Source organism: Lactuca virosa, chromosome 4 (genome assembly GCF_052849685.1).
Source record: "Lactuca virosa cultivar CGN04683 chromosome 4, Lactuca_virosa_CGN04683_v6, whole genome shotgun sequence".
NCBI classification, from domain to species: domain Eukaryota; kingdom Viridiplantae; phylum Streptophyta; class Magnoliopsida; order Asterales; family Asteraceae; genus Lactuca; species Lactuca virosa.
In genome coordinates this window covers 480,402,586-480,417,384 of record NC_136429.1, presented here as the reverse complement: position 1 = coordinate 480,417,384, position 14,799 = coordinate 480,402,586, and positions in this window count along the sequence as shown.

Below are 14,799 nucleotides of genomic sequence, written 5' to 3'. Positions count from 1 at the left end.
ATTTGGTGTATACAAGTCATGTATAATTAAGATTGATAAGACTTGACTGAGCAACCCTGCCCTAAATCCACAACCAAACAAGGAACAGGAAATGAGGCGGGATTACTCACTCTAAGTCTACAAATCTTAATTATAAATGAACCTTATGTATATACTAAGCCATCATAGCTTACCTGTTAGGGTTTCAAATTTTATATGAATGTTGTGATTTAATTTGAACGGGAGAGTAATCATAATTAAAGATAATTATTGGGGTTTCGAAGCGTACCAAAAATATAGCAGGGTTCTTTGATGCCTTCCTATGCATTGGGGTCAAACTTCTCCTGCTCCCCCGTCATTCTTCTCTGTTGGACAGTCCCTCTTGTAATGTCCTATTTCACCACAAAGGGGACATATTGGAATGGTTCCAACATTGGTAGTTGAGGTGATGAACTCAACCGGAGTTCTACAGATAGGGGCGGTATGCCCCTTCATGTTGCATCTATTGCAATGCAGCTCTCGGAAAACTTCATGATGATGGTAGTTGCACTTGCTATAGTATGGGAGGTTTCCTAAGTACGGCGTGGTCGGTGCTAGAATAACAGGGCTGCTGGGGGTATTGACTGCCCCAGTTCTTTGCCCTCTGTTAGGTTCTTAAGTTGAACAACTCCCTTTCTTGTTCTCGAACTTTCGTTTCAGGATATTAGGCTTAAGGTTCGAAGTGTCCTTACAAATAGGTACCCGTTGCTGTACTTGGTTATCACCACTATCGGGATTGCCGATAGCATTCCCACTAACATTTTTGTTGTTTGCATTAAGGTGTGCCATGACAGCTGCTACATCTGTTGTGACTGCAGCTTGAAACATAGCCGCATCTATTTGAAGGATTGGTGTTTTGCTGGTGGGTTGGTTACGTTTCTTCGGAGGCATGATTCTGTTACATGATAAGAAAATGAGCTCGAGAGCGACGATAGTTGTCTCTAGATGTATTCTAACCATTTGTATCTACGTATAAATATTTCGTTTAGTTATATTGTTCTCAATGATTCGATCTGCATCCCTATGATGCAGTCCTGGTAAGGAGCAGAAATAAGTTTCTAGAATGGTTATGAACCGAGTGTCATCCGAACTAAGTTACCTTCGATTGGTGGATATCGTTTTCCAACTTTCGAAATGATTTGAAAACAATTCATAATAAAGTCTACATAAAATAGACTTATGAATTTGAGAAGTAATCACTTATCAATTGAGATTTCGTGATCCGATTTATTGTTATTAGTCGTGACAGGAAAAGAAGATAAGCTCAAAACCTAATGTGAGTGGTATAAATACTAACACGCTAGGTTGTATCATTTATTAGTTATTACTTAGATGAAAAGGCGCTCAAACACTTCACATGAATCATGCGTGGTTTTCCTCTGTTCTCAGTTCTATTCTGGGCGGTAATGATTTGTTCTCTCCTGGTATCTATAGGGTGTCCTTCTCCTTCGTAGGTATATTGAATTCCTGAGTTGTCTTACTTCCGATTCTGACACTGATCCCCATTACTTTGTAAGGAAGATTTTGAATCTCGGAAGTTCATGCGAATCTCTCATCGGTGTCCTTAATAGGGTAAGGGCACTAAAGAATTTCTATAGTTTCTTTACTTCTCATATGTTTCTTTCTCGGAATTCTCTTAATGAAATTCTATTGGGTCCTCCTTGACTCTTCTATTGATTGCCGGAGTGACTACATCTATCTAAGGGGTTTATACGAGAATAGGAATGTCTAAAGAACTTATGAGAAAATTTAAATTTTTACGAAGATGATCCTTTCTGGTCCTTCTATAATCACATGGTGTGTACCGATTATATATAATCCAGATCAAATAGACCTTCGAATAGGTAATCCTACTCTAAAACCACATCCAAACAAGGAAAAGGAAGTAGAGTGAAAATCACATATTCTAAGTCTATAAAATCTCAACTACATATAACCTTAACGTATCCACTTAGTAATTATAGACGTACCAAAGAAGATTTTTTTAACATTTCCTAAAAGTTATTTATGGTATCTAAAATACTTCCATGGTATTTTAGTTATAAGTTTGATTTTTGGACTTGTAGATATAAGAACTTGATAAGTTTTCAGTTTTCTTATTATAGCATCCAAAAATACTCCTATAGTATTTTAACCTTTATGTTTGGTTCTAGAATTCTTCTAGTACCTAGGTAAGTTTTAGACTTGTTGCAACACTACAATCACTCCCAAACACATGTTGGTCATATCTCAAATGAATATAGTTGATCAGGCTATATTGATCCCAGATATGATTACATAACTGTCCAGGTTTAACTGTAATGTCCAACATCCAAATTCTTTTGTTTTGTTCTTCTTGTGATACTCATTCTAGTATATATATTCTGCATGTATTTATACTTTTATAAAATATTGTTATATTTTTAAAGTATAACTCTTGGTCAGAGTGTTTTTATCCCAATGGGTTTATAGTTGTATATCTTTTATGACTGATATACTGAGTTCACTATAAACACTGCTCTGATACCAATCTGTCACACCCCCAAACCAGAACGGCGGAAACGTTCGGGGGCAGAGGATTTCATGTAAGTATCACAACACATGCAATATAGTAATCAAAGTACAAACAACCATTGCATTAATAAGTATAAGTTTTACATAAGTGTTTAAACATTACATATTTAAACACCAAAGTAGATACAGTAGAAGACAAGAGTTGTAGTTCGGTACTAGGTAGTCTTCTCAAAAGCTTCGGGAGTGTACCCGTCTACTGGATTCCTGAGAATACAAGTTATTTTGAAAGAGTAGATCAACATTTAAGCTGGTGAGTTCATAAGTATTTTACTTATATAAAGTATACTCTAAGTTCTTTGGAACAGTTCGCTGTTTCCCCCAGGAAATCCTATATTTCCTGATGTGATAAAATGTTAACCTCAATAGTTCCCTCTACAATTACTTAGTTTATACTAGTTATATATAACCTAATATCGAACGGACAGTTAAATGGGTGTATCTGCCCTAAGCCCACAACCAAACAAGGAACAGGAAGTAAGGCGGAAGTCACACATTTCACTGTCAATCGAATATTATTTATATATAATTCTGATGTATAAACTAAGGAATTTTAGAATTAGCCACTAAAGGTCCTTTATGTTATACTAGTTTAAAGAGAGTGAATGACTAAGTTCCATCTGATAAGTAGTTTTAAATCCCCATAAAACCGTTTCTGAATAGTAGTTTTAAATCCCCATAAAACCGTTTCTGAATAGTAGTTTTAAATCCCCATAAAACCGTTTCTGAATAGTAGTTTTAAATCCCCATAAAACCGTTCCATTTGTAAAAGTAGTTTAATCCCATAAACCATTTCATTTGTAAAAGTATTCTTAGTTATATCCGTTCTACAGTAAAACATTGGTATTAATCCTGGAAAATATTATATTATCCATAATACTGATTTGTGGTTCCAAAACCAAAAGTACAAGTATATTTTCCATACTTGATTTCATGATACGTAGTTTTTACTATAAGTAAAAACTAACAGAATGTATATTTGGTCAGTAAAATAGATAGGATGTAATTATCTTTTCTTATTGTTTTAAGAGAAGTATATTTCTAAGTAATTTATTTGTTGTTTTATCCATGTGAGTTCTATTAACCATACTAATATGACTGATGTGCCTGATGCGACGTTCTTCAGGCGTCGGAAACGATATGACATTTGTCACCCTAGGCCTGCCGGCCAAACTGTTGGGAACAGTGAAGGTGCGGGATTGTCAGTCCCGTATAGATCTATGCACAAATTCACGCTCTCCCTCCAGGAGATTCTGGTTAATACGTCAGGACTTAAGGTCGTACACCATGAAGAGTCTCAGAAATTTATTGTTTCAACGAGATTACGATGTATTATTACCCCTTGAGTGCTAACCCTGGTACGTTTGTACCCTTGTTAATACAAACCCGGTATGATGTATTATTACCCCGTGATTGCTAACCCTGGTACGTTTGTACCCTTGTTAATGCAAACCCGGTATGATGTATTATTACCCCGTGATTGCTAACCCTAGTACGTTTTATTTGTACCCCTGTTAATGCAAACCCGGTATGATGTATTATTACTTCTTTAATATATTATCCATATACTAAAAGTATTATACGTATCCTGGTATAGATAAATGAATTGTTAGTACTTTCCTTTCCTAATATACTTGGAATAAAAAGTATACAATCGTGAATCGTACTTGTATATTTAGTTTTGAATCATAAATTATACCTATTATAATTTATACGTTCTATGTGATTAGCACGATCTCTCCTGAACGTACCCCTTTGCTCAGCATGATACAAATGTAATGATACCGACTGAAGTAACCTTTTATATTCCCATATGTATAACGTATATAATTAAGAAGGAAACGACCTTCGGACAATTAACCTCACCTCAAATCCACATCCAAATAAGGAAAATGAGATAAGGCAAATCTTTAGTCCTAGGCCCTTTAAGTTTTATTTATATACTTATACATATATGAATATGATATTGATAATTATAATTTGAAAATAGTTTATAAAACTTTTTTCAAAGAATTTAACAGTATTAAAAGAGTTTACATGACTTTAAAGATTTAACATGGCTTTAAGTCATGCTGGAAGTATTTGGTAATCCTTAAAAGCATAAGGAAACCCTTTGTGTGATTATTATCACATACAATTATTAACACAATTTAGATTGTGTTCAACTTGTATTCCCCCCCCCCTAAAAAGTATTTAAAAACCATTAAAAAGATAGATTATAGGGGTATGAGCTCACTTGATAAGTGGTGATTTGGGCAGCGTTTCGTTTCTATAGATGATCTTTCTCGAAGAAACTGTGAGTTTTTGATTAAAAACCGGGCTTTATGTGGGCAGCACTTCGACTGGAAAGAGCTTAGCTTCTCAAGAATTCCGGGGCTTCGGGGCTTGCTTCGGGTTTTAGGTACTATACCGGGGCTTCGGGGGGGTTATAAGGAAGTTTACGGGGGTGAAATATGTGAGAAAGGGTGAAATTTGGGGTAAAAATGGTGAAGGAACCGGGAGGGTTCGCACCTCCTATTTATAGTCCGAAGTCTCGGACAGGTGGCGAGGGGGAGGAAGAGTCAGCAGCTACGTGGAAGCGAGGGAAGAGGGACGCGTGTTCGGTTCGCAAGAAGCCACGAGGCCGAAGTTCGGAAGCAGCCTCGGTGCGAGGCGCGTGTCGGATCAGGAATGGACCGAACTTCGGTCCAATCAGGAGGTGCCACGAGCAACTTCGGTCAAATCAGCTGCGAACACGTGGTGACATGGGGAAGCCTCGCATGCGAGGTGACGTGGTCGAAGGGTGACCATGCGAAATTTCCCGGTTTTCAACATTTTTCAATTTTCGTGCCCAAAACTTGCGAAATTCATAACTTTCACATATGAGCTCTGTTTTCGACGTTCTTTATATGCACGCGTAGGTAAAATTATTGTCACACCCCGCTAAAGCGGAAACGCAAGATATGACAGCGATAACGGTTTCATTGCAAAAGATAAAGATACATCACCATAGCAATATTCAAAAGTTTACAACCCATAGCTTAATAGAAACAAGTACAAGTTTTTCCAAAATAACATTGTTCAAAATATAACTTCATAAATAACTTCAACACGATGCAGCATGCTCTATGATGATGAATCTTTATATCCACTTACTAATTATTTCCTGAAAAAGCATGTAAAACGAGCGTCAACTATGAAAATAGTTGGTGAGTTCACAAGTTTATAAAATCGAGCTTGAAATAAGGCTTTTCGTAAATACAAGTACATTGCTTTAATGATAACAGAGTTGATTGCTATTAATGAATACAAGTTTATTGCTATAACGAGAACGAGTTTTGTATGTGTATGAGCAAACAATGAGTCTCAACCAAACCTATGACTGAAGCCCTATCGAGATCTATGCTTATCGTTCCATAGATGAATATGGTATCATGCACTCCAGCGATTCGGGCGAGTGAGGAGTTGTCAATTCCTAATAGCGCTATCCATAATGACCATTGGCTCAAAGAGTTAATGGTTAGAGATAAGGGAAGGGCCTTAGTACGATAAGTTCTCATGTTCCGTGTTGCATAGACATACATAAAGAGACATAGCAATACAATAGCAATCATGTTTGATAATAATCAATTTAAATACAACATGCAAACAGTAGTTTTTCTGGACATGCTTTTCCACCCCAAAACATAAAACGGAAAATAGGGGAGTGCGTGAATACTCACAACGTTTCGAGTAGGTACAAGGGGTACTTCGGAATGCACCAACGTCTTACTACCGGGATCCTACGACATCAAACACACACTAGTGAGTTTCCATGTCGAAATCTAATGCTAATATACTAAATTCTACATATAGTGAAATGCCAATTTATGTTTTAGTATTTGATTTTATATTAATTGGTTACACTTTTTCTGAAATAATGAAATTCTACAAATCGTGCGATTAATTACCACATTGGAATATAAATTTTCCAAATTTTTAAGTCCTTATTACAACATAAATTTACGAAAATAGCATTCAAAGGATTAAAATTCTCAAACTTTTTATTTAACTGTTATTACACAATACTAAGCTGGGAAAATTATAAAAATGGATTTCCAAGCTGTTTAATTATATTTTATGATTTTTGAGCATTTATTCCAATAAAAATTGAAATAAATAGAAAACAGTTTCCAAAATTACCCAAACTTTTTAATTAACTGTTATTGTACATAAATAGGCTGGGAAAAATATAAAAGATATTTTTCAGTGGGTATTTCTATTTTTCCTTGTTTTATTCCTTTAAATAATCATTAATTGAAGAAATAATATTAAACAGTTAAAATAATTTACCAAAAACTTTTGTGACATCATTTACAGTATAAATAACCTGAGAAAAATGCCAAAAGTGGTTTTTATATTGTATAATCCGGTTTTGGGTATTTATGTGAATTTAAGTGTAATTATCTTTAGAAATTAAGTGAAAAATAGTTTACAGCGGAGAAAAATCCTCAAAATTTTTATGAAATAAATGACAATGCATGGCTATAATATGCAATGCTTACACACACCAAAATTAACCTTTTTGAATTTTTGAAATAAAGTTTTCTCAAGAATTTTGTTGAACATATTCCCATTATAATTAGCTCAAGCTTTGTATAAATCTTTCCTTAATTAAACATAGGTGATCAGGCTATGTTTAATCGAGGTCCAATAATACAACTCCCGACCTAATTATACTAGTAATATGTTTGATGTAAAAAGAATTTCTTTGTAAGTTTTAGTTATAGGTTGTGTTTTCTTAAAGAAAAACTGATGTTCTCTATAACTTTTAGCTCTGATACCACTTCTGTCACACCCCGCTAAAGCGGAAACGCAAGGTATGATAGCGATAACGGTTTCATTGCAAAAGATAATGATACATCACCATAGCAGTATTTAAAAGTTTACAACCCATAGCTTCAAAAGAAACAAAATACAAGTTTTTCCAAAATAACATTGTTCAAAGAAAACTCCACAAATAACTTCAACACGATGCAGCATGCTCTATGATGATGAATCTTTATATCCACTTACTAATTATTTCCTGAAAAAGCATGTAAAACGATCGTCAACTATGAAAATAGTTGGTGAGTTCACAAGTTTATAAAATCAAGATTTGGAATAAGGCTTTTCATAAATACAAGTACATTGCTTTAATTAGAAACAAAGTTGATTGCTATGATTGATGTAAGTTTATTGCTATAACGAGAAACGAGTTTGTATGTGCATGAGCAAACAATGAGTCTCAACCAAACCTATGACTGAAGCCCTATCAAGATCTATGCTTATCGTTCCATAGATGAATATGGTATCATGCACTCCAGCAATAGGGCGAGTGAGGAGTTGTCAATTCCTAATAGCGCTATCCATAATGACCATTGGCTCAAAGAGTTAATGGTTAGAGATAAGGGAAGGGCCTTAGTACGATAAGTTCTCATGTTCATGGTTGCATAGACATACATAGAGAGACATATCAATAAAATAGCAATCATGTTTGATACAAATCAAATTAAATACAACATTCAAATAATAGTTTTTCGGGACATGCTTTTCCACCCCAAAACATAAAAACTGAAAATAGGGGAGTGCGTCAATACTCACAATGTTTCGAGTAGGTACAAGTGGTGCCTCAGAATACACCAACGTCTTAATACCGGGATCCTACGACATCAAACACACACTAGTGAGTTTCCATGTCGAAACCTAATGCTAATATACTAAACTCTACATATAGAGAAATGCCAAATTTATGTTCTAATATTGGTTTTATATTAATTGGTTACAATTTTTCTGAAATGATGAAATTCTATAACTCATGTGATTAAGACAATTTTGGATATTAATTTTCCAGATTTAGTAATATTAATTTAGGGTATTTCAACACATTTAAAGGTGTTTTAAACTCCTAAAAATGTAAAATATTATCAAACAGCTTCCAAAAATTGTCAAACCTTGTATTTTCATTCTAAATACAGTAGAGGTCTTCCATAAAATTTCCCTTAAATTTTTGATATGATTAACTATTTTTCTAAATTTTTAAGCCTTCATAACAACATAAATTCATGAAAAATAGTATTAAAAGCATAAAAATTCCCAAACTTTTTATAATACTGCCATTAGACATACTTGAGCTGGGAAAATATAAAAATGGATTTCTAAACTGTTTAACCCAATTTTATGATTTTTGTGCATTTTTTTCTAATAAAAATTGAAATAAATAGAAAACAGTTTCCAAAATTACCCAAACTTTTTCTATTACTGTTATTAAGCATTATTAAACTAGGAAAAATATAAAAATTGATTTCCAACTGTTTAACCAAAATTTTATGATTTTTGAGCATTTATTCTAATAAAAATTGAAATAAATAGAAAACAGTTTCCAAAATTACCCAAACTTTTTGTAACACTGTTATTATACATATAGAAACTGTGAAAAATATAAAAGATATTTTTCAGTTGGTCTCTCTATTTTTCTTTGTTTTATCCTCTTAAATAATCATTAATTGGAGAATAAATAATAAACAGTTAAATTAAATTACCAAAAAATTTTGTAACATCATTTACAGTGTAAATAACCTGGGAAAAATACCAAAGGTGGTTTTCATATTGTATAATCCGGTTTTGGGTATTTAAGTGTATTTATGTGTATTTAAGTGTATTTAACCTTAGAAAATAAGAGAAAAATAGTATACAGAAGATAAAAATAATCAAAATTTGTATGTAGCCTCCTAATGTACTACAAGGTGTTCTGGTAAATGTTCATGAATTTTGGATGAGCAGAACTAGTTTTTCTATTTTTAGGCCATTTTAAATACAAAAATTGGGGAAAAATAGAAATGCATGATGAAAAATTCTGAAATTATTTTTCTGAGTCTCCCACCTCTGGTAAGAGCTGCGAAAATTGTTAGATACAATTTTCACACTCTCTAAAGTGGTTTTGCGATTTATTGGAACCAAACAAAAAGAAAATCAAAAGTCATACTAAACAGAAACATAAATCGATGAAACTTAATGAGAGGTCATTATTCACCATAGGGGTAATCCACGAATTTATTCAGGATTTATAGACCTCTGGAAATATTTTATGTGATTTATGCCCTTGTTTTCTTGTAACAATTTTAATAAATCAAGGAAATGATAAAAACTCTTGGGATTTTCCAGATGTTCATATTACCTTAATGGGAATCTGGAAATTTTTTTATTTTGAACAGAGAAGAACTTTTAGATATTTTTATAGACAAAATCATTTACATGCACTATTAACAATGTACTTTGATCATCAAGCTCTTTAGCTTGGTGTTCATCACATGCATCACGGTTTGAAGACCATGCATGAACATATGTTTGTCATAGTGATGTTTTTAAAGGAAATACTTGAATGCATAAGGTGTATGAGCCTTTAAAACTTGTAAAAATCCTAACTTTAGTGTTTGACATAGGTTTTGGTCCTTGGATTTCACCATTAAACAACATGCATGTTGTTCTTGGGTGAAACCCTACCACCATCATCATCAAACTCGACATTCATGAACATGTTCATGAATGTTCATAAAGAATGGTGTAGAAGGAAGAGAAGTACAAGAAAACCCTTTAAAACAAGAAGGAAAAGTAAGGGAAAATGAAGGATTTTCGTGAATACCTTGAAGAACAACCTTAGAAGATGAAGATTTGAGTGTGGAGAGGTGTTCTTGGCTGATGATTTTCGTGGGTTTGGAGAGAGGAAGAGAGAGTTTGAGTGTTGTAAAGAGTGGAGTGTGAGAGAGAGTGAAGGGGAAGTTGAAGTGTAAGAGAGGGATAAAATGATTAAGATTTTTGGGGAAAAGAGAGCATGGGAGAGAGTCTGGACGAAATTTATGAGTATAAGAGAGGTCCTCTCTCTCCTAATTCACATTTATATAATTTCTCCTTAATTTTTATAAAACCCCAACTTTTATAAAAAGGCTTCTTTATTTAATTCTTGATTTATTAAAAAATTTTGTTTTTAACTAATAAATTATGATTAATGTTTGATAATTAAATTTTTATGTCTTTGATTATATCACATACTTAATTATTTAAATTTTGATATAATGAGGTTCATAACAAATCTTATAGGGTTTTTAGGTTTTAAAGTTTATAAATTTGGATTTTTGGGTTCTTTAGGGCTTTTGGAACTTTGTTAGATATTTACCATCATAATGAAATGAAATTAGAAAATTTTAATTTATTTTTAAGGTTTTGATACTCTTTTTCAATTGTAACAAATGTTTGGAGTTTATTCTAATTCGGATATCGGCATTTCCTACAGTAGCTAAACAACTTACTAGAATCGTAAGAGTCAAGTATATTAGTCCTAGATTTTAGTTGGATCCTAGTTCATGCAAGATTTTGACCTAATTTATACTAATAGGCCATGGCATGTTGTTCATGTATGGTTTTTATAAAAAGATGCATGAGTCCAAGAATGACCTGAATTGACAGTTGTCACAATTATACTCTACGACTTTCGTTTAGACTTTGTCGGATAATTTTGACTTTATTTTAATATTATTATTTTTAACAGATCGGGAGAGGAAATCCGTTAAAAATTCATAACTTCTTCATCTGACGTCCGTTTTCGTCTGTCTTTTTGCCGTTGTACTACTTTTGACGAGACCTTCGATTCTCGTTTAAGTTGTGTCGGAAAACTATCGATCGATTTTTATTTCGAATTTTTAGTTGTCTACTGCTAAACCGAAACTTAGAAAAATCATAACTTCCTAATACGAAGTCAGATTCTTACGTTCTTTTTATGAAAGTTCTCGGTTTAACATATTCTACAACTTTCATTTAGATTGTTAAGGCTAAAGAGCCTTTTATCGAAAATTCACATTTTACACTGAACAGTGTTTTGCCGGTTTTGTCGCGGATCTTCGATTGGTCATAACTTCTTCGTTATAACTCGGATTTCAGTGTTCTTTATATTTTTGGAAACCTTGTTACAATCTCTACCACTTGGTTCATCCCGATCACGATTATTGATCAATTTATTTTTGAGGTAAATTTGACTGGTGTTACACTATGCACTTGTTTATTACAAAAATTATTTAATCAAAATAAGTTCTTTGAGTTAAACCTAGCTATTTACTAAATTAATCAAACAAGCTCTTGATTAACAAAGAAAAGTTGCATTAGACACAGTGTAATTCCCAGTAAAGTTCAATACCTCTCATAAGCTCGGAGGCGTTAAGACTTTTTTGATCATTTCATATTAGAGTTAACCCTAAATTCAAAATTAATCTAATACTTGTCACTTTTTACCAATTAATCTAGACAATTAAAGATCTAAACAACCAGATGACTAGAATAATTCACAAACAATTTAAGTGGCCAACAGAAATTGAAATCAAAATCAAACACTCAATTTAACACAGAATTGATCAAACTAAACAGTAATCATAGTCAAACATAGTTCCTAATGAGTAATCATACGCAAAGATTACGTCTTGCGAAACTGATGAGTTTTTAGCCTAACATGGCTAAAAACGGATTACAAACACTGAAAATAGAATCGAAACGATAAATCTTACTAAACTACGAATAGAAATTGAATCATCTCCTTTAGATCTGCGTTCTTCACTCGAAACCCTCTGAAAATCGCTTCTGGATCGCCAGGAATCGCCAATTAGGGTTACTGGAAGAGTATCAGACTGTATTTATACATCTAGCTGTCAAAATGTCACACATGCGATCGCAAAATGGAATACCTGCGATCGCATGTATCACCCAAAACGTGTCACGAGACCTTTTTAATGAAGTATGTTTCCATTTCGACGCAAATTGACCAACCTGCGATCGCAAAGGCACAACCTGCGATCACATGTATCACTTTTCCTTAGCTGATGAATTTTTTTGGCACGAAAAAACCACGAAGGCAAGCTTCGACCCAACCTGTGATCGCAAAGACCAAACCTGCGATCGCATAGAGAAGGGTGCGATCGCATGTTGCAGTTTTTTAGTCGTTTTGATCGTCGTTCCTCCCTCCAAGCAATTCTTGATCACATTGTTGAATAATTTTCTGTCCGAACTGGGAATAAAAGACGAAGACCATGTTCTCCACTGTGACAATCAAAGCGCAATACATCTCGTGAAAAATTTGGTGTTTCATAGCCGAACGAAACACATAAAGATGTGATATAATTTCATACGAGAACTGATAACTGATGGGACATTAAATTTGAAGAAAATCCTTGGTACTAAGAATCTAGCTGATATGTTTACTAAGGTGATACTAACTGATAAGTTGAAGCTGTGCATGGATTCTGTAACACCGTAATTTTTCAAACAAATTTTTCATTTTAAAACCACATACTTTTCATAACATTTTGTATAGAAATCTCGTTTATTCATTTTACAAGCACAACTCCATTAATTATCCAGGATCCTCAAAATATAACTCTTTCTCTGGTGTGTACAATCAAGCCGGTGCCTTCCCGCGATCCTCGGATATACCTGAAACACATAACACATAACACGATAAGCACGAAGCTTAGTGAGTTCCCCAAAATACCACATACAACACATACGCCACTCGAGGCTATAAATCGGTACGACCCTCCGGTCGATGTGTCTCAGCGTGACCCTCCAGTCCCGTAGCTTATTGGACCCTCCGGTCCGGTCTAGCTCGTTGGACCCTCCGGTCGGGTCTGAATCGTTGGACCCTCCGGTCCGGTCTACTCGAGGACCCTCTGGCCTCGTAAGTCGTTGGACCCTCCGGTCCGGTCTATATAACACATAGCATACATATATCATAATGCACATAATCTCAACATATAACACATAAGACCCTCCGGTCTGCACATAGATACCACTCTAGGTAATGTATAGTGAGAAGACTCACCTCGCATGATGTCGGATACCTTCTCGTGCTCGATAACCCGACCTAGCCTCCTCCTATCAAAATGATAACATCTCTAATAAAAATCCTCTCATGTTCTCATCCCTAATAATGGGTAGAAGACCATTCTACCCCTCTCTGACCTCTCTTGAATCAGCTTGACCAAAACCCCAAGGTCAACTGAAGTCAACTCTAGTCAACGGTCAGACTTTGACCAGACTCGTCGAGTGCACTCGAGTGACTCGGCGAGCCCATGCGTGTCCTCTGAATCCTCAAAAAGCCTCACTCGACTCGTCGAGTTAACCTTTCACTCGCCGGGTTACCACTGGTCACGAACCGCAGGGCAACCCGACTCGACTCGTCGAGTCCCCATATGGACTCGGCGAGTTCCCTCCATGGCAACACTCAAAAGACCTTCTGAGGTCAGATCTGTTTCTCTAACTTATAGATCTGACCTTCTTACACCCAATAATCACGTAAAGGTTCAATCTTTAAGCTCATGCAACACTCTTATGCCCTTATATGAAGAAATAGCTCCTATAATGGTAACCTAGATCCATAACCCCAAAGGGACTGCATAAAGCTGGAAGATTAGGACTCTCTGGACCTCTTAAGGTCCAGATCTAAAGCTTATTCCACATTGGGACCTCATATGCATCATATACAATCCAAGAAAGGGTAAAGAAAACCCTAGATTCAAGGATTTTACACAAAACAGAAAGAAGGGGCGAAATACTACCTCAAAATGGAGATCCTTGCTTAGATGTCTCAGAATAACAACCTCCTTTGGTCCTTCAAGCTGAATCCCTTCACTTCATTTGAAAAACCACACCAAAACTACTTGATTTCATCATAAGAACTCTTCCTTGGCTCCAATGGCGATTTAGCGTTTCTCACAGGAGATATGAGGCGCACCCAAGGTCATAAGTTCCTTTAAATAGGCTCCAACCCCGGAACTTAGGGTTTTCTCTGCCCAGTGCCTACTCGGCGAGTCCATCCTCGGACTCGTCGAGTCCACTCATTAAACCCACGCGGCCAATCTCGACTCGACTCGGCGAGTTGGTCCCTCAACTCGTCGAGTCCCTCCTTAAAGCTCAATATTAACATACACAATAATGTCCCTGAAAATCCGGATGTTATAGATTCAACTGGGCTTCCATGAACTTGAAGAGGAGGAAAGTAATAGAGAGAGAGAGAGAGAGAGAGACGAGTGTTTACAGAGGATACATACCTGTTTGGCAGTAGAATGATGATCAAGCCTCCAAGTGGGAGATTGTTAGGTATGGAGACTTATCATAAGATCTGTAATTATAAAGACTGAGAAAGTTTTTGGGTGGTTCGATTTCTTTTCTAGGGATTTTTTGTGTTTTTCAGTT